Source organism: Camelus bactrianus, chromosome 14 (assembly GCF_048773025.1).
Source record: "Camelus bactrianus isolate YW-2024 breed Bactrian camel chromosome 14, ASM4877302v1, whole genome shotgun sequence".
Classification (NCBI taxonomy): domain Eukaryota; kingdom Metazoa; phylum Chordata; class Mammalia; order Artiodactyla; family Camelidae; genus Camelus; species Camelus bactrianus.
In genome coordinates, this window is record NC_133552.1 from 37,361,093 (window position 1) to 37,382,877 (window position 21,785).

Sequence of the window (21,785 nt, forward strand, 5' to 3'; positions counted from 1 at the left end):
ACGCATATACCTAACAAAGGGCACATTCAGCAAATGTTTACAAACTTTTAAACAAGCTATGGAAAGTACACATGAAAGATAACAAAACCTTATTTTCTGCTGCTCATTAAACTGAAACTTTTTGGGTATGAAATTTTGTTTGAAAAATAAAGTCACTACCTGCTTTCTTTTACTTTAATTGCCTACTTCATATAGTGAGCATCCACTTAAAACATACCCTTCACTTGCTGCAACTTTTATCCACTCATTTGATGGTGTATATTGATGTCAAGTTACACAAGACAACAACTTCTGTGCAATGTATTCTTCATAAATAAACAAGAGTGTACTTTACAATCAACTGCCCTGAAACTCAGCCTTAGGGAATACGTTGTATGTGAAATTCAGGTGCCCTTGCCTTACATGTGTTTCACTAATGAATGAGATTCAGTGTCAAAATGGCCCTTTCAGTTCTCCTCATCTTTCAACAGACTAAGTCAAATGACTCACCATATTCTAGAAACATTTTTATATTTTAAAATCCTTTTTGAAACATAATCACTAATGAGTTATTTGGGATCATAATCAGAAACATTAATCACTAGAGTCTTGATGAAAATTAAGACATTATCTCAAGAGGGCTCTGGTCGAATAAATGTGTTGACATGCTATTTGTTTTTATGATAGTTATTCATTGTGATTCGGGATAAAATAAATTTATGGAAAAGAAGTGACAAATACTGGGTGTGAGAATCCAATATAAACAGTAGGAAAGATAGAATCTACCAGAAGATCTTTTTAAATTTCATTTCAAGGTAAAAATACAAAAATATTCCCTTACTAAAATGCCCCCAAGTAAGAATTCTCTTCATTTATATGAACAACTCTGCATAAAGTGTCATGTTTTCATTTTAATATTATATATGTGACATACTACTCAAGATATTTCCTTTTCCTGTAGCTAGTCCCCTGAAAAGACACTCCAACTGCAGGACACAGTCACCCCTATCTCATTCTTTGCCCCTCAAACCTGGCACATTAGGAAGTGGTGGACCTCAGACACCCTGACGAGCAAAATCTGAGCTCACTAGGGTGTTGTGTTAAAACTGCTGTACATGGCTATGTTCAAAGACGGGTTCTTCCACTCCAGTACTTGCGCAGAAATTTAGGAGAGAGAAAAGAAAGCCTAAGTTGGTGATTCAAGTGCAAGTTGAAGGGTTGCAACATACAAGGGCCGGCAGCAGCCATGCACACACTGTGACAACACAGCACAGAGTAGTGTAAGCAGATGTTTCCACAAATGCACAGTTGCCAAATGGAAGAGCGAGACAGAGACAGACAGAGGCACAGACCGAGAAGCTGGCTCAGTCATGATTCTCTGCTCCGCTTTCGATAACTCCAGGGCTCTTCATTTCCACCCCTTGGATTTCAGGAGATCTCTATTTTAATCTAGCTGGTGTAAGTGAGTTTCTGTTTCTTACAACCAAAAGTTTCTTTATCATCAACTTTTATAATTGTATACATTATACTATATCTATGTTCCTAAATTATGTTTTATACCACTTTATGATTTTTGTTTTGCAGCAAGGGGTAAGACAAGTAAAGAGAAATGGACTTTCAAATTAAGTTTTATTAAGGCAAAAGGAAAAAAAGTGTCATGAATTTGCCATTTTAATAGTATATATAAATCTCTATAGTAATCATTTTCACCAATTTTTCTCTCTTAACAAAATAAGCAGAAGAGTAGACTACATGCCCAAGTATCAAATGGATGCCCAGCTATATCTGTATTATCTTGATAAACCACTAACTACTGCCAACATGCCTGATGCATTTAAATCTAAGTAATGCTATAAGTTTGTCATTTCTCTTATAAAAGATTTATAACGATTTTTTTTTTTTTGGTCGTGGTAAAATAAATGTACATATAATTACTCTCTTATTGGTATTTTCAGCCCTCAATTGTCCAGCTGTTTTTCTCATAGTGCATTTTGGAGACAATATTCTGAAACTTCTACTTGCAACTTTCTTACTTCTTTTTTTTTTTTTTAATTAAAATATAGTCGGTATACAATATTGTGTCGATTTCTGGTGTACAGCATAATGTTTCAGTCATACATATAGACACATATATTCATTTTCATGTTCTTTTTGTCAACTTCCTTACTTCTCCATTATGCTTCAGCTTCCTTAACACTTGACAATATTACTCTTGGAAAGTCATCGCTCTTTTTCTTTCCCTCGTCTTCCGCGATGGTAATCTTTCTGCTCCTCAATAACTCTCTTCATTTTGACATCCTTGACTGTTCTTTTCTCACCAGAAGCATCCTATAAGTTGGCATTTATCAAGTCTACACTCTTCGCTAGCTTGTCTTCTCTCTATTTCTTATTTCTCAGAGAAACTTCACACGATTCCATCTTTATCTATCTCCTATACATCTGTAAGTGACGACACCCAAATTTACTGCTTCACAGCTACCAGCTGTTCTCCTGGGCTTCAGTCTATACTCTTAAGTGTTTGCTAATATTCCACCTAAGACTCCTTCACACGTCTTAAAACCAACTCGTCCAAAGCCCAAGTCACTGGTTAATAGTCCCCTTATTCTTTTCCTTTCACGTCAATAGCAAGCCTTGCTTTTCGGCATCCGTTTCTCTGAACATAACCACCCCTTGCTGTCCTAGTGCTGTGAACAGTGTCTAGCAGGTAATAGACCATTAGGGCTGTTTTTGAATAAAATATTCAGTATTTTAAATTTCAAATGCTGTTATGGAACCTCATATTACATTGGCATTCACACAATTCCATACATTGCTACACTAGAATTATCCATACATTGGAAACACAGAATATTTGGGGCAATTTCATTCAGGCAGGTTGCATGCAGGAATAGTCTTCAGAATGTTCCAGTGGAACCTATAAAACCATGAGCAAGTGGTTGTGTCTCCATGGGGATGATATCATCCCCTTCTACCTATCAGGGAAGGTGGCTAAGAGGTTTAAATGAGATAATTAGATATAGAAGAACTTGAGAAGTATGAGGGGCTACACAAGGTCGGGTTCTGTTAATATTAACATTTAAAAGTATATATAACATGATCCTAATATTCCTTATTAAGTTTAAAAATTAGCATGGTATTTGCTACCAAGAATAACATAAATATTACACTGTCTGTGACACTTATTACACTGTTCCAAGTGTAAACCCCGGCAGCTATTGTTCAGAAGGACATACGCTTGTGATCTAAGCACTGTGTGTATTTACTTACATACTGTTTGCCTTGTAAAAGACTTGACTTAATGAACCCAAATATTTAAAGATGTGTACTTTTAACTCTTACTTGGGGATGGTCAGAATTGATAGTTTTTTGCCTGTGTTTACAGGCAAAATATGGATAACAAGATATCCCAACACTGATTGGATTTCCATGTAAATGAAGGGAAAACTAACTATATTCTGATTGTCACTAATCCTCAAGACTTTTATCACAATTTTCTGAAAATTCCTGCACTGGAGCATTAATCTCCTTGAAAGGGAGACACTCAATTTACAGTGTATTTTGCATGTCCCTAAACAAGTCTTGAATGATGAATTTCACTGTCTGATTGAGGTGGTTTACCTCAGCACATAATTTCTTACATTAATAACCTTCCCCCAGGAGCTGAATGACCTTCTATAAATACAATCCTTTCATTCAATCAAAATATTAAAGCCTGTAACCACCTCACAATTCATCATTTTTTACAGCAATTTTTGAAGCAGAAACAAAACACAAATCCCCAATTCTCAACCCATGTAACGTAAAATTATGCAGCCTTCTGCACTTATGTAACATGGATATATTGAAAATTACATAGCATTTTTGTGTTCCAAATCAATTCCATTGAGTGAATTTCTCCTTCCAGTGAGCCACAATTTTCAGGGCAAAAAATAACTCCTTTCCCAATCAAAGGCATCCTAAAACAATAGCTTCCTGAATGTTTGTATATTTTAATTGGTCTTTTAAAAATGCCGCTTTATAAGAATGCCTCAACAATTGTGATTAAGCCAGATTATAGGTTGAGTCTTGGAATCTGCAAGATTCTTATTTACATAAAACTGTCAAAGAATGAATTTCAGAGTTCGGTAATGGAGGTATCCTCTCTGAGTAAGACTGATGAATGTTTGTACTGAATTTTACTCCGCATGAAGACCCTAAAAAATATACTCAACAAGTGAATGTAAGTTCTTAGTTCAGCTTGAAAAGATCTCTCTCTGAAAAACATAATCCTAGAGCAGATTGCAGAGTTATGTCAGAGAATTCTCTGGTAAACGAGAAAATGTCAGTTGAAAGGCTTTAGATAATTGGTATATTTTCAAAGTGAATACATTTAGAATGTTGGATAGCATTTTAAAATTCAGTATTCTTAACTGCTGTTAATTATAGTAACTATGGAAGCAGAGATTGTATTTATATAGGAAATGGGATATTTTTAAAGACAAAAATCAGAGTTCGATTCAAAATAGCTCCCTTTAAAAGGCAGACAACTCAGTTACCATGAACAGTTTCGTTGGCTTATCCACTTGACAAAGTTAGGGTGAGAATTAATTTATTGCATCTGGTCCTCTCACATTAGATAAGCAACCCTATTTTACTAAAACTATATAAAGACAAAGGCAAGTTCAATGGAAGACCTAATAAAGTTAAAATTTGCCACATGAATACACACACATGCACACCACTTACACAAATATTCAGACCTACTGGAAGAATTGAAAAGACTAAGTAAAGCATAATATCTTTCAGAATCTCAGACCTGTAGGGAGGACTACTTGTATATAAAATATTTTAATATAAGGTAGGATGTGATGTGAATGCTTCCTATTTGGAGCAGTGGAGCTGGGCTGGGTGGTTAGCGGAGCTTCAGGGGAAATATACAAAACTATCTTAATAGTGAAAATTTTAATAGTAACTGTCCTCAAATTTATTCTGGTTATAGGTAGTAGTTTTCATAAACTAACCATTTTGTAGCACTATTAAGGCCAAAATGTTGCCACATGAACATTGCTATTGAGAAGACAAATGTTTATGTAAACTTCGTAACTTTGTAAACATTACGTAAACTTTGTCAATTACCCCTTGAGATGACTTGTTTCTTGGGTTAAATTGTCTCATGCATAATTAATACCAATATTTGTTTTCCTTTCACGGAGAAAGACAATGTCATTTCTTCAATTTGTTACACTCAATCCTGTGACTGATTACACACTGATGAAATGATTGTGCAGAAATTAAATGTAAAAAGCCATTTAATTTATCAAAATATTGATTTAATATTTTACAAAAATGTTTTAGAATATATAAAATATATATCCACTAAAGCCAAGTGTCGTAAATATTTTTGGAATAAAACTTTGATCAGCTATTTCTTCATGAACTCCAGAAGAACTACTTCTCTGCTTTCTTTTTATAAAGATTTTTAACCTAAAAAAGAGAAATATCGTACATTTGTATTGCTTCTGAATGGGCAGGAGACCGGACTCAATGAGTGCTAACAGGTATTTTCTATCTTTAATTTTCATGATTCTACAGGAGATGTGTGAGAGGAAGGTAATTGGAGAAATAAACCCAGCAACTCACACAGAAGTAACTTCCTTATGTTCACATCCTCGCTGAGCTTTTGGCTTGAATAACTTTGTTGGTGGACAAACGTTGCACCACCTCATGCTTGGAAAGTTCCGAATGTAATTGACTGTCAATGATATGATGATTTATAATGCAATCTGTTCCTATTGCTAGTGCTGCAGATAACTCTAATTTTCCACTCTTGTATGAGGTATGAGGAACTTGACAGTCCTCAGTTTTACAGTTTAGTTTTCCCTCAGGTGATACGGCCAATCAAAATAACCTCCCCCTTCCTTGGGAAAAGGATGACACTACTTAGACTAGCTATTATTGCAATGGTCAAGCTTTACTAACTCACTTACTTTTACATCTTATAAAAACCCTTGTTATATTATTAGATGTTTGGCAATAAATAGAAGTGTCTGTTGGTCCTTTTTAGCTATATCTCAACTAATCTGGCATCACTGGAGTATGAGAGAGAGGAGAATATTTAAGCTCAAGTCAGAAACTGAGGATATAACATAGCTGATGTATCATGAGTCTGGAAACTAAAAAAATGCACAATTCTAAAAGGATTAAATCACTAACGAGTAAATAAATTATTGCACACCCATTATCCGTAGAGCAGAGAATGCCATAATTCATATAATTTCTTCAAATTCATGGAATTAATATTTAAGGAATGCTACACCTGGCTAATACACAAAAACAGTTGCATAATTGGCACATGCTTGACAGCTAATTATATGTACCAAATCTTGACTATGCAGAATAAGTGAAAGGAGAAAAACATAGCACATCTTTCAGTTGGATTTGTAATTATATGTAAACTGTGTTGCATAGCAGAGTTATTTCTGAAAATTTTGTATTCAAATATTTTTATTTTGTAAATTGAATAAAGATCTCATTTTAACCGAGATAATCAACATATCTAGTTCTATATGATTGGAGCTATTTTCATATCCAAATTAAAAGCAAAAGCTTAAAATTATAGGTCATATTGATTACTATGTGCCAGATATAGTTCTAAGTAACTCAAATGTATTATTCTTTTTTAAAAATCTTCATAACCACCCAACATAATGTACACTATCTACATCCCCATTTTAATAGATAAGAAAACTGAGGCACAGGGTGGTTAAACAATTTGCTCAACGTCACAAAGCTAATTGGTTAAAACGTTCAGGTGTGAATTCTCTGCCATGGCTATAGGGCCCAAATGTTTGGAATCACACTGTTCTATTACTGCTTTATTAATGACAGTAAAGTGGATTCCAGTGATCCACAAAAATGTATTCAGGCATCTCCACAATTCTTTCTGATTTACTAGCTATGACCTATTTCATGAAACTGTTGTCTGTTTGGTGTTTAAATACAGCTCTTAATATACAGATAAATTTTAATAATTTTATGTTTTAAAAAGGTTTAAAGATAAAGGATCTTCCTGTTTCAACTAGTCACTGCAGTCAGCTTTCAACCTTAGACCAGATTCCAAAAGCATGCTGTCGTACAGACACAAAATTAAAGGAGGAAACAGGACAATCAAGAAAACAAAATGAGACTAGAGAGATGAGAACACTGTTCAAATCCTGTAACCTAACAGGCAACCATTCTTAAATTTTACTTTATCCTTAAGACATTTGACCACTGCCTACTTACTTCCTTATTCAGTACTGATTTTCAACTTGTATTAGTTTGAAACCTTCTGGAAGTTCCTTTGGGTAAGAATTCAATTGTGGTCACTAATCAGTGACCAAGTAGCCATCTGTTTCTCCTAGAAAGGGCATCATTTAAGAACTCCTATGCCACACAGGGGAGGGTATAGCTCATGTGGTAGAGTGAATGTTTAGCATGCATGAGGTTCTGGGTTTAATCCCGGTACATCCTCTAGTAAATAAATAAGTTTAATTACCTCCCTCCCCCACCCACCACCCAAAAATCTCCTGTACCTTTTAGGCTATACTTCTCATCCTTCATCAAATCAAGTTGTGTTAAACTTTAAGATAATTTATCTTTTTATCTCAAATATAGATAGAGCAGGATTGATTTAAAAAATGTTTACCATTTCATGTCATACTGCTTTGAACACAATAAAATCTTCCCATTTCAAAATATTCTCTCCACTATTTTATTGTTTGCAAACGTATTACACAGGTAAAAACACGTCATCTGGGGAAGAGAAAAATGTGAAAAACACAGGGTCTTCATTTTGCACATATCCACAACCAACTCCTTTTTATAACTAGGTCTGAACACAAGGTAAGAGTGTTGAGTAGTGCTACTAAAACTAGGGTTCTACCAGTATTTAAATAAGCCAGGGAACCTCTTCACTTAAACACAACCTGACAGGAATGTCATTCATGTCCCAATGCAAAAAACACAAGCAACAGTATAAATCTGAAAACCTGTAGAACCAGGCTCATAAATATTTTGAAAATTATATTATTAGTACATATATAAAGAGAAAGGTATGCATACATGAGCATGCAAACACACATTAAGTAGGCACAGATAAAAAAAAAATAAAAGAAACATCTACAGATATGCTAAATATTAGAGAAATTTCACTGCTCAGAGTTAGAGGGTTCGGAATTCCGAGGTGGCTGTGTAGTTGTATTACTATTTAAGTGTGTAGGGATTTGGATTGGTAGAATGCAGCATCCCACAGGGCAAGCTGGCATGCTGGGTTACAGCACATAAGCCCTTAATACTTTCCAAAACTCACAAAGTAAAATGAAGATATAAATGAAAGGCATAAAGGGAAGCATAATTTTTGGTAAGAAACTTGAAAGATTTCAGCAAATGATCTGAAATTGTGAAGTAAGACACAGGAAGACTATAAATCATAAAACTAAAAGGCATAAATAGCCTACAGATAAACTTTATTCTGTCAAGTTGGTTCAAGTATCAATATTTTATTCACAAATGATTTTAAATAGACTAAGAAATAGAGTGTTGGAATGACGATTGTTCACTCAGAAACTTTAAAATGATTTCTAAATAATCTTTGTGCAAGCCACTTTGTTTAAAAAATCAGAATTTGCTTCCAATGGTGAAAATAAATCTCTTCCTCATGTTGAGTCCTAAAAGCCTTCATTTATATGCATGTCTCTACTGCATCCACAATGTTCACCTCACACAATATTTTCCCTAATAGGCGATCATTCAATATTTTGAGAACTCTGTATGTATTCCATTTGGAGCTCTATGTGGAGGGGCCACAGCACACAGATCTGACTTAACGAAGTCACACTGGAACCTGAAAGTTTGTTTTTCCCGGTACAACAGTTTTTAGCTTTGCTGATCATTTCAGAGTTGGAGGTTGACACAGTTATGTAGTCATCAATTGGTATTTGTTGATTCTCTGTTTAAGCTTGTTAAGTCTCTTTTGTATGTTACTTCCTTATCCATATTACACACTCAATGCCTCTTTCATTAATAGCATATTTGGTTCCTTTTAAAATTTTTAATATTTAAGCAAGAAAAAAAGTTGAGATGTTCTCCTTATCAAATTTTCATGACATACAAATGTATTATAATGTAGTAAGCTGTAATAAAATCAATATAGCATAAAAATATTTTTGCTAACCATTTTCTAAGATAATTCTTAAAATAAATCTTCCCTTTTAGATATGGTAATTTAATCACCATTTACTCTTTGCAGGGCTTCGTTTATTTATTACCTACACACAATCATCTGAACAAAACAGCAATGGCAGTGGTGATACCTGAATTACATCACTATGTAAACAAATATTATTTTGATTTCTAAACCTTATTTTCCCAGAGAAGTGCCATTAACTGGCATAATGAACTTCCCCTAGGAAACCATTTCCCTCATGTGACCTTAGCAGCACAAGTGGCTCCTGTCTTTCTGAGAGATGGGGAAACAGGTGCCCCCTCAAACTGATTTCCCCTGGATACAGTCTCCCCAGACCCCGCTCCCTTCCTTGACTACTGAGAGGTATCTGTGACAAAAAGAATAAGCTGCCCCTTCCTTATGTTGTATTTTCCTCTTTAGATGAGTTAAAGGAAGTTAGAAATATCCTCATAAGAACCCTCGGAGTGTCTTCAGTGATTGAGGCTCTAATGCCCTGTGTGGACGGGCGTGCCTTCACTCCCCTTCCAACACCTCCCCCCATGTTGATAAATCATACTGTCACCAGGCTGTCAATCCAAACTTCTTCTTTTCTTCTAATTACTATCACGTCACTCTCTAATTGGGCTTTCCACTTGTAAGCTGCATGGATTAAGATGTGCATTGCTATGTTAATTAGCTTTAGGTACCAAGGATGATCTCTACAACCAAGAACGAGAATTACCAATGTGGAATTCTGCTCTAATAACATTGGCATGAGTTAGTCTCTCCTGGAGACCCTCCAAACAAATTTAATTACTGAGGTGCTTAAAAGATCATGTTATGAGTCTTATTCACCACAAGACAATCAGTTACATAGCATAGGTATTCAGATCAGCATTATGAAGAAGATTTAGTATAATTCCATGAGCATTTATCAAGTAACTACATATGCCACACACTGCAATTTGCTGTGATAAGTGCTTGGGGACAGAGTCTTTATTTTACATGAGCTAACATTCCTTTAGGAGTGACAGACACACAACAAATCAGTAGAACACAATGTAAAGAGCTTCCTAAGAGAAGTCCACACCAAGGTACTGGAGCAGCCTCTCAGGATGAGACCAGGAGAGTGTGTTCAAGGAAAATTAGGGTGGCCCTTCTAATGGGAGACTTCTGAGTATCACTGTTTCCCTTGCCTCTTGGGTAGTTGTTTTTTTCAAGGAAAAGAATAAAGTCTCCATTTGGAGAAATGCTTTAGCACCACAAGAGCTGAAATGACTGGCTCTGAATGACACAATGGAGATAAAGTTTCCAGAAAATTGTCTGGTGCTTTGTGAGTTAGTTTGCTAGGGCTGCTGTAGGAAAGTACGGATGGCTTCATCAACAGGAATTTATTTCCTCACAATTCTAGAGGCTGGAAGTTCAAGGTCAAGGTGCTGGCAGGGTGGGTTTCTTCTGAGGCCTCCCTCCTTGGCTTGTAGACAATTTTCCTATCTTCACATAGTCTTCCCTCTGAGTGCCTCTGTGTCCTAATCTCCTTTTCTTAAAAGTACACCATCCTTATTAGATTAAGGCCCACCCTGATGACCTCATTTTTAACTTGATCACCTCTTTAAAGACCCTATTCCCCAATATTGTCACCTTCTGATGTAATACAGGTCGGGATCTCACAATACGTATTTTCGGGGAACACAGTTTAGCATATAACACCAAGTGAATGCACGTTTGTTAGCTAGAAGCTAAAAATAAGTAGCCAAAGTAATTACCATCAATCAAGTTCTTTAACTTGAAGGTCTGTTTGAATTTATATCCCCTAAACTGCACCCCAGCCACTAAGGAGCCAGGGTGGGAAAAACGTTAGGAAGGAAAAGCATTATTCCTGTATTTACTCTCTACACGTGCAATCACATGGGAAGCACCCTTGACTGGAAGGCAGGAGCCATGGGTTCCTTCTCAGTTTGCTACACACTTGCTGTGTGGCCTTGGCAGGTGGGCTATTAGGGTCTCAATTATTTTATTTGTAAAATACAAAATTTGGAGGAGAGGTACTTTGAAATTTCTCCACCTTAGAGGAGACTTTAATGGCCTTGATTTTAACAAGGTGGTGGGATCTTGGTGATGATGAAGATGGTGATAACCGATACCAGGTTTTTAGGACAAGGTTTAGACACTGTCTGGCTTTTTCTTTGCAGAATTTCATGTTCTCACAACAATACACAAGGTGAATATTATTATTCTAACTTATCTGACAAGGAAATAGAAGCTCAGAACACTGAAGAAATCTTCTTAAGCTTCGTAACCAGGAAAGAAATGGCTCTGTGTTTCCACAGCCATGATTTTTCAGTATCAGGCCAAAGTAGCCTTGTAATTTCACAGTCATATATGTCAAAAAGCAACAACAAAAAAACCTCTTGATTCCATTTTCCATGCTTAAAAGTATTTTTAGCGACAGAGAATGATTTCCATACCAAATACATAAATTTTGGGACATAATTCTGATATTTTAAATGTATTTACCTTTAAGCAGATTACATTTTAACCAAAGAAAAATGTTTTCCCCCTTCTTTTTCCTCTTACACGTTAGACACAAAAAATTTAAAAAAAAAAAAAACTCATATGATCAACAGTATAGTTATAAAATACTTGGGCCAAACTTCATAGAATAAATTTTGATTTTTTAAAAAATTACATTTCCCACCTATATTATATTGACATTTTTCCTGTTAGCAATCTTACAACTTATTAACTTTTATCTTTACAATTGAGTTGAATGATTCATATTAATTTGAGCTTTTTGAAATGGGTCAGCTACTGTTCTGTATATTTATTTTTATATTACCTAGTCTTCACAATAAGGGAAATATTGAGACATCCTGAGGAATATAATGAGGCAGGGAATTTTCACGTTAAGTGTATGATGCACAAATCTTTGTAATTCCTGTCAGTAAAATAAAAAGAAACCTGAAAGCCATATTGTGCTTCACCACCCTCCTCAGTGATGCATAATCTAGTCCTTCAACAAAGTGCAGTTTATATGCTCACACTATTAATTGGCAGCTATCTGGTTAAACTGAGAAATTTGTCTCTGCTTTCTGATGACCTGTATTACTAAGAAGCCAGTACTCAGCTCATGAGTTGTAGACGTGGTCTTTTTATCTGAACTGTGTTCCTATGGTATCCTCCAGCCCTGCACAGACTGGGAGAGTACTATATCAAACTAATGGCTTATGTGCCTTTATTTCACAAAAGTAATGTTATTTAGCATTCTGCTCTCATTCCAAGGATACAGTCATTCAAACTTGTAACACCATTTGTGACCTTAAAGATCATTTTGAGTGGTTTTCACAAAATGACCAACATTTAATTCCTCCGTTGCATGTGTTGTAAAAAATCTCTCTCAAGAAGAGTAATTCTGATCTAGGACTTTCCTCTGGCCTGTCAGTGACAGCAGCAGCAGACTCTTCAACTAAAGCATATTTACAGGTGGAAAAGGAGACCTGGGGAGGACACTACATGGATTTCTATTTCAGGGCTCTGTTTTCCTTCACTTGTAGTCTTTGATCTGTAAATTTAGGCTATCTAGTGGAAAAGCCATTGAAGACATATGAGCATGAAAATCATATGAAGCCATTTTTCAAAGACTGCTGCATCTGACCACACATACATCATAGGGATTATGAGCAATTGTCCTGCTGTCAGTCATCCATTCATGGTCATTAACTACTTTGGAGGGCAGGGAGGAGGTGGAGCCAAGTCTACAGACATGCAAATATGTATTTTGCACCTATTAATGATCGCTTTTGCATCTGACAAAATCAAGCAATGGCTTAGACTTGGAAATATGATCTGCTTTTGTGTAATTATCAGGTCTCTGTACCTTACCCCACCAAAAAATAAAGGAAAAAAAGAAAGAAAGAAAGAAAATGAAAAAGCACACTGAGAAGCCAAACAAGTTTCCTTTTTATGACAATGACCTCCATCTAAGAAGCACACATGCAAGTGGTGAGAGGAAATGTGATTAAACTGTCTACTAGAAACCTTTTAAGGTTCTCATAAAAATTGGATGTGCAGGAAATACTTGGACAATGCATTAAGTGGCGGCACGCACTGAATGTGCTCAGGGTTTTAAAATTTTTAAAAGGGAAACCTATCTTTTCTGCCCACCTCAACTAATATTTCCCAGCTCCGTTTTGTTGACTGCAGCTCACTGAACTCCCATCTCACCTTACTTACTTCAAAAAAAAAAAAAAAAATCAGCTTAGAGCTCTGTAAAAAATTGCTTTCGTTATGAATAGAACGTTATGTGTTTAAATTTTCTTTCTGAGTTTAATTCCAATTATAAATGTTACTTGGGCTTTTTCTTCTTCATTTATTTAATATGCAAAGATAAGCTAACCATACTGTAGTAAAAAATAGAAGATATAAAAATATTCTTAGACTATATGAGGTCTACATAACAAAAGAATATCAAGAACAAGAGATAATAAGAATCCAGCCTCTAAGCACCTTACTTGACTCACTGGTTGATAGATCTACTGCTGAGGAGTCTTCAGGAGAAAATTCCTGTGGTCAATCAGGGGGATTCTGCTATCTCCTCAGAAAGTATAAATGGATGTGTTTGATGTAGAAGAAAAATAAAATCTATTTAGCTTCATTCTGAAGTTAATGATGTTTTAGAAGGGTAGGGACAAGCACACACACACCGTAATTAAAGAGAAAAATGCTGTCACTCATTGGAATTCTAATGCACTGCATTTCGAGTGCTTTCTAGAGTAGGAAACACCGAGCAGTTGGCATGGGTATTCTGTTGTGGTATATTCTTAGAATGGAGACATTGCCTTTAGCCAAGTCCTTAACGCCTGATATCGCCAGCCATTGACTCCATCTAAGTCATTATATACTGATTTAATGCTATTAATAATTTCAATTCTTCAGAAGATTTTCCAGACATGCTTATCAACCCTGCCCTTCACAAATGTCTGACTTTGTAGCAAAGTACTCCGGAGTGGCTGGGAGAATCTATATTTGCAGGGACTAAGAATGGATGAGTATTAGGGTCCATGCATGGATGTGTATGTTCATGAGTGTATGAACATCCTTTCCTTTGAACGAAACTGATATATTACTAGGAGTGAAGTTTATGTGAGCTAAGTGAGGGAGAAGCAGCAGTCAACAGGATACGAATAATAGTCCTGGGTATCATAACCGGAAGGAAACTGTATAGTCTTTCCAAAGACCTCAAAGAATAATTTATGATCTTTCTTGAAAGAGTACCAGAGCACAGTTGATTCACAGGATGTAGGAGCCTTGAGTAAAATTCTTGGCTCTGCTACTTGCTAGGTGTTATTAATATTAATATTAAAGTAAATTCACTTAGCTTTTCTGCGTCTCAATTTCTTCCTCCATATACTCTCAGCTAAGAACATCCTGTCAACTGTCTTTCATTCCTAAATTTTTTCAAAGGATCTTTTGAAACCCTTCATTTTCCTTTGATTCCAAAGTGATTTCTGAAGAAGTTCTGCTACAACTGTAAACTCAGATGAATATTGAAAAGCCACATCAGCAAAACAAAGCCAAAAAAATTATTTCTCTAGATAAATAATTTCTAATAAAATAACGCCATTTGCAGCAACATGGATGGGCCTGGAGATCATCATTCTAAGTGAAGTAAGCCAGAAAGAGAGAGTGAAACATCGTATGATATCTTTTATATGTGGAATCTAAAAAAAAAAAGAAAAAAGATGACACTGATGAACTCATCTACAAAACAGAAACTAGACTTCAGACATAGTAAACTATCTTATGGTTACCAGGGGAAAAAGGATAGGAAGGGATAAATTTGGGAGTTTGAGATATGCAAATGTTAACCACTATATATAAAAATAGATTAAAAAACAAGTATCTCCTGTATAACACAGGGAACTATATTTAGTATCTTGTAATAACCTTTAATGAAAATGAATATATATATGTATATGCATGACTGGGGCATTACGCTGTACACCAGAAATTGACACATTGTAACTGACCACACTTCAATAAAAAAGAAAAAACAATAATTTCTACAGTACTATATTCTAACTAAATGCCCTATTTACTGTGACTTGTAAGAAGAGGAGCCACATCGTTCATTCTTGAACATTAAAAATAAACCTTCTGTCTAGGCTCAAATAGGTAAATACCCTAATTTTTTAAAAAATAGTATAAGGCTTTCAGGTTACATATTGCAAAACCACAGTATAGTGAAATCACAGTAGTGTAACTGAGGGGAAAACTATAAAATTATTTCTGGAATATCTAGTATTGAGTCAAAAATTTAGAAACTAGCTAGTCATTTGGAAATAGTCTAGTTTTTACATTGATATAAAAACATATTGTGTCATATATTATAGAATACATAAATATAGAAATAGTTAAAATAATTACATTTATTGAGTTACTAGGAAACTTATTCTTTAAGCTATATTAGAGGTATATTTAAATATTACAAAATGTTTAGAAATATTGTATATTCGTTATATTTTGTCCCCCAGAGAACCACAATACAACTTAACTTCACAGTAAACTAGCGGTATTTTGCCCTTCTAGCCCTGCCTCTTGTGTCTTGAGGTATGTGTGATTTCTTGTTGTATGTGAGTCTTTCTTTGTCAGAAAGCAAATGCTCTCTTTCCAGAAAAGACTTTTTTTCCTAATAATCTGTGATCTAAAGTGCCTTTCATCTATGACATCAGTATGTTTTCAGCATTGTCAACAAAAAGAGTATTAAAGAATCAGTTTAGAGAAAATAAATTTCTCAGTTGCTCAGCCAAATAAGGTAGTAACTGTTTTGTACAGCTCAACAGGAAAGATTAAGATGACTTGTCAACAGCATATATTATCATGTTGTAGGTGGTGTTCTTTCATAATCCAAATAATACAGCCAAATTTGATCCCCATGGAGAAAAACACTTTCAAGATTTGGTACTGCTACAATAGTAAAGTAGATTTATTAGACCCCAGTACCTAAATTGGGAATAAAAATTCCCTAGTTGGTTCACAGATTAGATTTATAAAGGTACTTTACTCAACGCAGGGTAAGAGATATTTGCAGTTTTGTTTTCTTGTTGTCAAGACAAAATGCTCAGTTCTCCTGTTTAGATCTTCAGCAATTTGAACGTCAGGCAAACAAGGCAGAAAGAGTGTCATCAATCAACTCTTAGAATCCTGGGACGTGCCTTGGATTCAGTAAATATTGGTTTAAAAATGTGTATTAATTTGCATCAGCTCTAATTAAACATCTCAAAACAAAGCATTTGTTTTTATGTGAAACATTCAGAATCCAGTAATTTTGTAAAAGCTATTGGGGCAGAAGAAACACTGAGTTTCAACTGAACTAAGAAAAGAAGATGAAAATCCACTTACAATATAATCACCCAGACCAAAAGTAATCAATATTAAAATATCAGAAATTGTGTAAGTATAAATCATGGTTGGCAAACAAATGTGCTCCCAGTACCTAAAGCTGGCCCACCCACTACCTGCCTTGAAATTGTTCCCAAGAATTCAACTTAACATTGACTCAGCTGAATGACTTTATCATATGGCCTCACAGTTATTTCCCTAATTTCAGTGCTATACAATTGTCTTCACCAATCTATATCATCCAGGAAAAATGGAAAAGCTTGGTGAGGCATAAGAGCAAAAAGCAGATAAAGCAAAAAGAATAGTTGTATGCTGAGGAGTTTTCAGTAAATATTTTATGATGACAACATTTCCTTTTGAAATTTGTGCTCAATTTTCACGTGTTTGCATTTTTACATGTCACTAATTCTTTTTTTTTTTTTTTTTGATTGAACACTTAAGATTTGTAGAGTAAATTTAAGGTTTGCAAAGTTGGCACAGTTGAGCTAGTGGTCTCTGTGCTTTCTAGTTATACTGCAATAACTTATCCAATAATTTGTGCCTTATACAAATAGAAATACAGTGATTGACAGTACTAAAAAATAGAGAAATAAGCTCTGTCAAGGTGAAGAGTTCCTATTATCTCCAATGAAATGATGGAAAGCAAATTCTTTATTGTGGATAATTATTGCATAACATTTGTTCACCTGCAGGTGCATTGTTTTGATTACAACATAGACCTTAAACAGAGAAATGGCAGAAAAATAAGAATATTTAACCAGAAATAATGAAAACAAAACAAATATTAAATATGATTTAAAAAATAGTCCTAATCCTCTCAATGTTAGAGAATAGTCCTTCGAAGTATCATGAAAACTTCTACTTTGTATATCAATAATGGATAGACATTTCTTTGGGTCTAAAGTGATACCTGGTTTCTCCTAAATATCTTTATACAGGTTGTTCTTTGAGGTGTTAGCAGACATAATCTTATTTGAAATTTTTCTTAGAGCTTATGTATATCACATCTTAACATCAGGGATCTTTACATTTTAATCGTAATAATTTTCCAACTTGACAGCATAACATATAGAATTTTTCTGAGTTTCTGTTTTTGTTTTGTTTTCAATTAAAAATGTGGGTCCAAAAACTAGATGTGTGTAGGTATTAATTAAGGACCGTTTCAAGAAACTCTTCATTTAAAAAAATATTTAACCAGACTACTGGAAGAAGAAATTTAAGACAGTTAAGCAATCATGTTGAGTGACAAAGTTAAAATTTAGAAGAAATCTAGACAAGTAGAAATCATAGATGGAAGTGAAAGTAAAGTAGAATAGTGCTTGCAGAAGAAATCTTTTTACAAAGACATAGAGGACTTGAATTCATACCTGACTCTTTCATTATCTGGCCACTAGATAAATAGGAAAGATACAGCAATAATATAATAATAGAAGCAACAATGATTTTGGATTCAAAGACGTATGAGTTTGAAGTGCAATGTTTTACCAGTCAACAGTTCTTAGTCATAATCCTTAAGCTTTGTAAACTTTTATGGTGTCATCTAGAAAATGCGGATAATATTTATTCTCCTCAAGGTAAACTAAGACAATTTTTAAAGCAATTCTTTATCACTGTTGTATATTTCACTGTTGTATATTTCATCCAAGATTGAATGTCCTATAGAACAAATTGTGTAAGTCATCTTTCAAACCTGCATCATGAACAATTTGGAAAGACAGAACAATTTCTGTTCAGAGCTCATGCATTTTTTTTTACAAGCAAAAAGATACAGTATATAAATATTTGTGATAGTAATTATAGTCCTTAATATCATCCACTTTTATTTGTCAGATACATGTAATAGCAAATTTTACCTGTTAGAATGTGCATGTGCTGGACATTTGGCTGTGTATTTTCCATACATTATTCTATTTGGTAATTACAGGAAGCCCATATGGTAGGTTTAGGATATAATAGAAAAATAATCCTATTGTACAGATGAGGAATTTCAACTTCAGTGAAGTTACTGGGAGAAATTTGCAGATTAGTAGCATCAATTTCACATCCAAGAGTGCCTGATTCTAAACAGCATGCTATGAATTCTTATCTGAAACTGGTACATACAGATTAGAAGATCAGAATCAACCTCTTCTTTCTGCATAGGATGTATAACTATTTGAAGTTACATATTTACTTACTTTTCTTATTACTGCCTGCCTCCCAAACTTGTTTCTGAGCTCCACGGGGGCAGCGAATACATTGCTTATTCATTGCTTTATGCCTCACACCTGGTTTACACCTAGTATATGCAGGAATTCAATGCTTATTAAATAAACATGCAAATAAATAATCTTTCAACTGGAGTAAAACTGTATGTGGTTCATCCCTCAGTTCTCCAGAAGTATGACTCATTCCTATGATTTAGAAGAAATTTTACCTAGCTCTGTAAATGGTAGAATTTCATTCCAAACCAGAGGAGTCCTAGGCTTTATTCTGAGAGATAATTGACGGTTTGACTAGAGCCTTCAAGTACCAGAGGTATACTTACAGAAAAATACTAGTAGGGTTTCTTTAAAATGATCATGGTAACAACGTTGAGATTTATACGAAATAATATCCTTTAAATGGTAGACTAGAATAAGTAAAGCAATGATGTTTAAAATTCATAGAATTAGCATACAGTGAAATTTGCAAGATGGGCTAATGCATTAATTTAGCTGTAGTGATGTAGATACTGTGAAGCTTGGAATCATGGCTCTTTTTGAATGGACGATCTTGACTGAATTCAGGTACCAGTAGTAAACTGTAACAAACCCTGTAAAAACTGTAGCAGCCAAAAATCAAAATGCAGTCTTTCCAGGTGATGGTTGCTTAGTGTTTGTCATGTTTTCTTCAGTAATTCCTAACTTCCTGCAGAAGCTACTGTCATTGATGTCATCCTTTTAAATAAAGGAAAGAGAAACATATTTCTTTTTATGTTCTTATATTTTATTCTCTCTCTTTCATTTTAAGCTCATCAACACAGCATCATTGGAAGAGTGAGAAACATTATTTTTGTTAGATAAATATAATTGTTTACACTTTATTTTTGAGGAACATGTATATACTTTGAGTCATCTATTTATTTATGGAAATTTCACATATCCAAATTACTTTAATTTGGATTGCATGTGCAAACATATAATCAGTAAGATAACTCTAATGAATTACTAAAAAGTCACATTTGTTTATCATTCAATTTAATTGAGGAAATGTCTATAAATGTATTTCTTCATATTGAGACATACATCAGAAAATTTATATAAAAAAAGCATATTTGTATAGATAACTAGCATGTAATGAGTTAGTTACTGAAAGATAATGGATGTTACCTGCATTTGAGCACCACAATTTTCTTTCAAGCTGTACTGTATTTGGAGTCACTCAAAATTTACTGAGAGACATCTATCCTATACAAATGTTTTTGTAAAACAAGTCATAATAATTACCAGATAACTCATTTCTTAAATATTATTATTCAAATTAATAAATATTTCACTTATTAATGATGACTTTTCTCCAATCATGATTCCAGGATTAAATCAAGTTTAACCAAGTAATTGCAAAAGATAACACAGCCTTCTGAACAGTATACATTTTCTAGACATGTGTTTACTTAATATAAGTAAGTAGTACTCTCCTAGGATATTTTCATTTTTAATAATAAGTTCTCAAAGACAGTGAGACTAATTTACAGTTTTTATATTTAAGTAATTTGAAACTGAAACACTCAAATGTTAAAAATTATGAATGAAAATATTTGACTGATATTGGACTACAGAAGATCTATGTATAGGTAGTAGTTAGTATATAGTCCAAAAGTACTTCTTTTTAGAGCTGTGAATCAGCGTCTTTGGGGAAAGGGAGGGGTTTCTCTGTATTGTTTTGCTTACTTTTTCAATTTGATTTATAATACCTTAAGTATCTTTTTACTATTCTTTAAAAAAATTTTCATTACATTCTTTGGATTTGAGAAATAATTATGGTTTTCTGATGAAGCATAATAAAGTTGGTAAAACTGGAGAATAAGCAAGCTTGTAAGGAAGACTAAAAAGGACAAGCAAATGCTTACAATTTGACCTACAGTTTAGTCTGTATAGACCTTAAATATTATGTGTAAAAGTTTTAATTTCATTTTCTTTTCAACTTGGTTGTGATTTTCAATTCACTGGTCCTCACAAACTGGGTCAATGCAAAGCCACCCATTCAAAAGTTTTTTAACACCTAGTTTTAAAATACATCATGAAGTAAAAATTACCTTAATCAGCTGAATTTCTACCCACAAACACCATTACACTCAAATCTTTTATTGTTCAAAAAAACCCATCATATTGTATGAAAGTAAGTCTTTCAGAGAAACAATTGATATTTTCTGTGTTTATGAAAAGCAACTTGATGTGATGATAAAAACCATGTTAAAAAATGTTTTCTAAAATTTCTGATTATCCTAGTAATTTATTAATCACTATCAGTAAGGTGTTCAAGTGAATTTGTGTAGTCTATATTTCATGTTCAACTTTTGCATAATAAAGAGAACCAAAACAACATAATGAAATCTGTATGTTAAATGACTGAATAATAAAACCTTTCTATAGATATATCTGAATCAAGTTTTACTGTGAGACATTGTTCATAATTACAAAGATAATAAAAAGTTTCATAGTACATTATGCAAGAGTACAAATAGCAGGAAGTAGAAGTACAAAATGTCACAAATTAGAACAAACCGCAAAAGAGTAATTTTTTGTCATACATTTTTCTCATATTTATTTTTTGCATGTTAAAGTCAAAACATAATACTGACATTCCACTAGGGAAATATTTCCACACATAGGTTTCGTTTATTCCCCAGGATTCAGGGGATTGGAAGAAAAAGCTGACCAAATTATAGAAACTTAATTTGTGAGGCAAGAATTTGTCTGATGCAAAAACCAGAAAAAATTACAATAAAAAACAACTAAAACCAGTATCCCATATAATCGTAGATACAAAAATTCCAAACAAAATTATAGTGATTGGAATCCACTATTATATTAATGGGATAATATATCATGAATGTGATGGTTAAGTTTAATGTGTTAACTTCACTGGTCCACAGGGTGCCCAGCTATTTGGTGAAACATTCTTCTGAGGTTTTCTGTGAGCAAGGTTTGGATCAGATTAACATTTAAATCAGTAGACTGAGTAATGCAGATTGCACTTC

At 34.1% G+C, this 21,785-nt stretch overlaps 1 protein-coding gene across 9 annotated transcripts in view; it reads right to left on the bottom strand.

The window, feature by feature from the left end:
- PCDH9 (protocadherin 9) overlaps positions 1-21,785 on the bottom strand; it is an 859,400-nt gene that overhangs the window by 551,945 nt on the left and 285,670 nt on the right. The window lies entirely within an intron of this gene.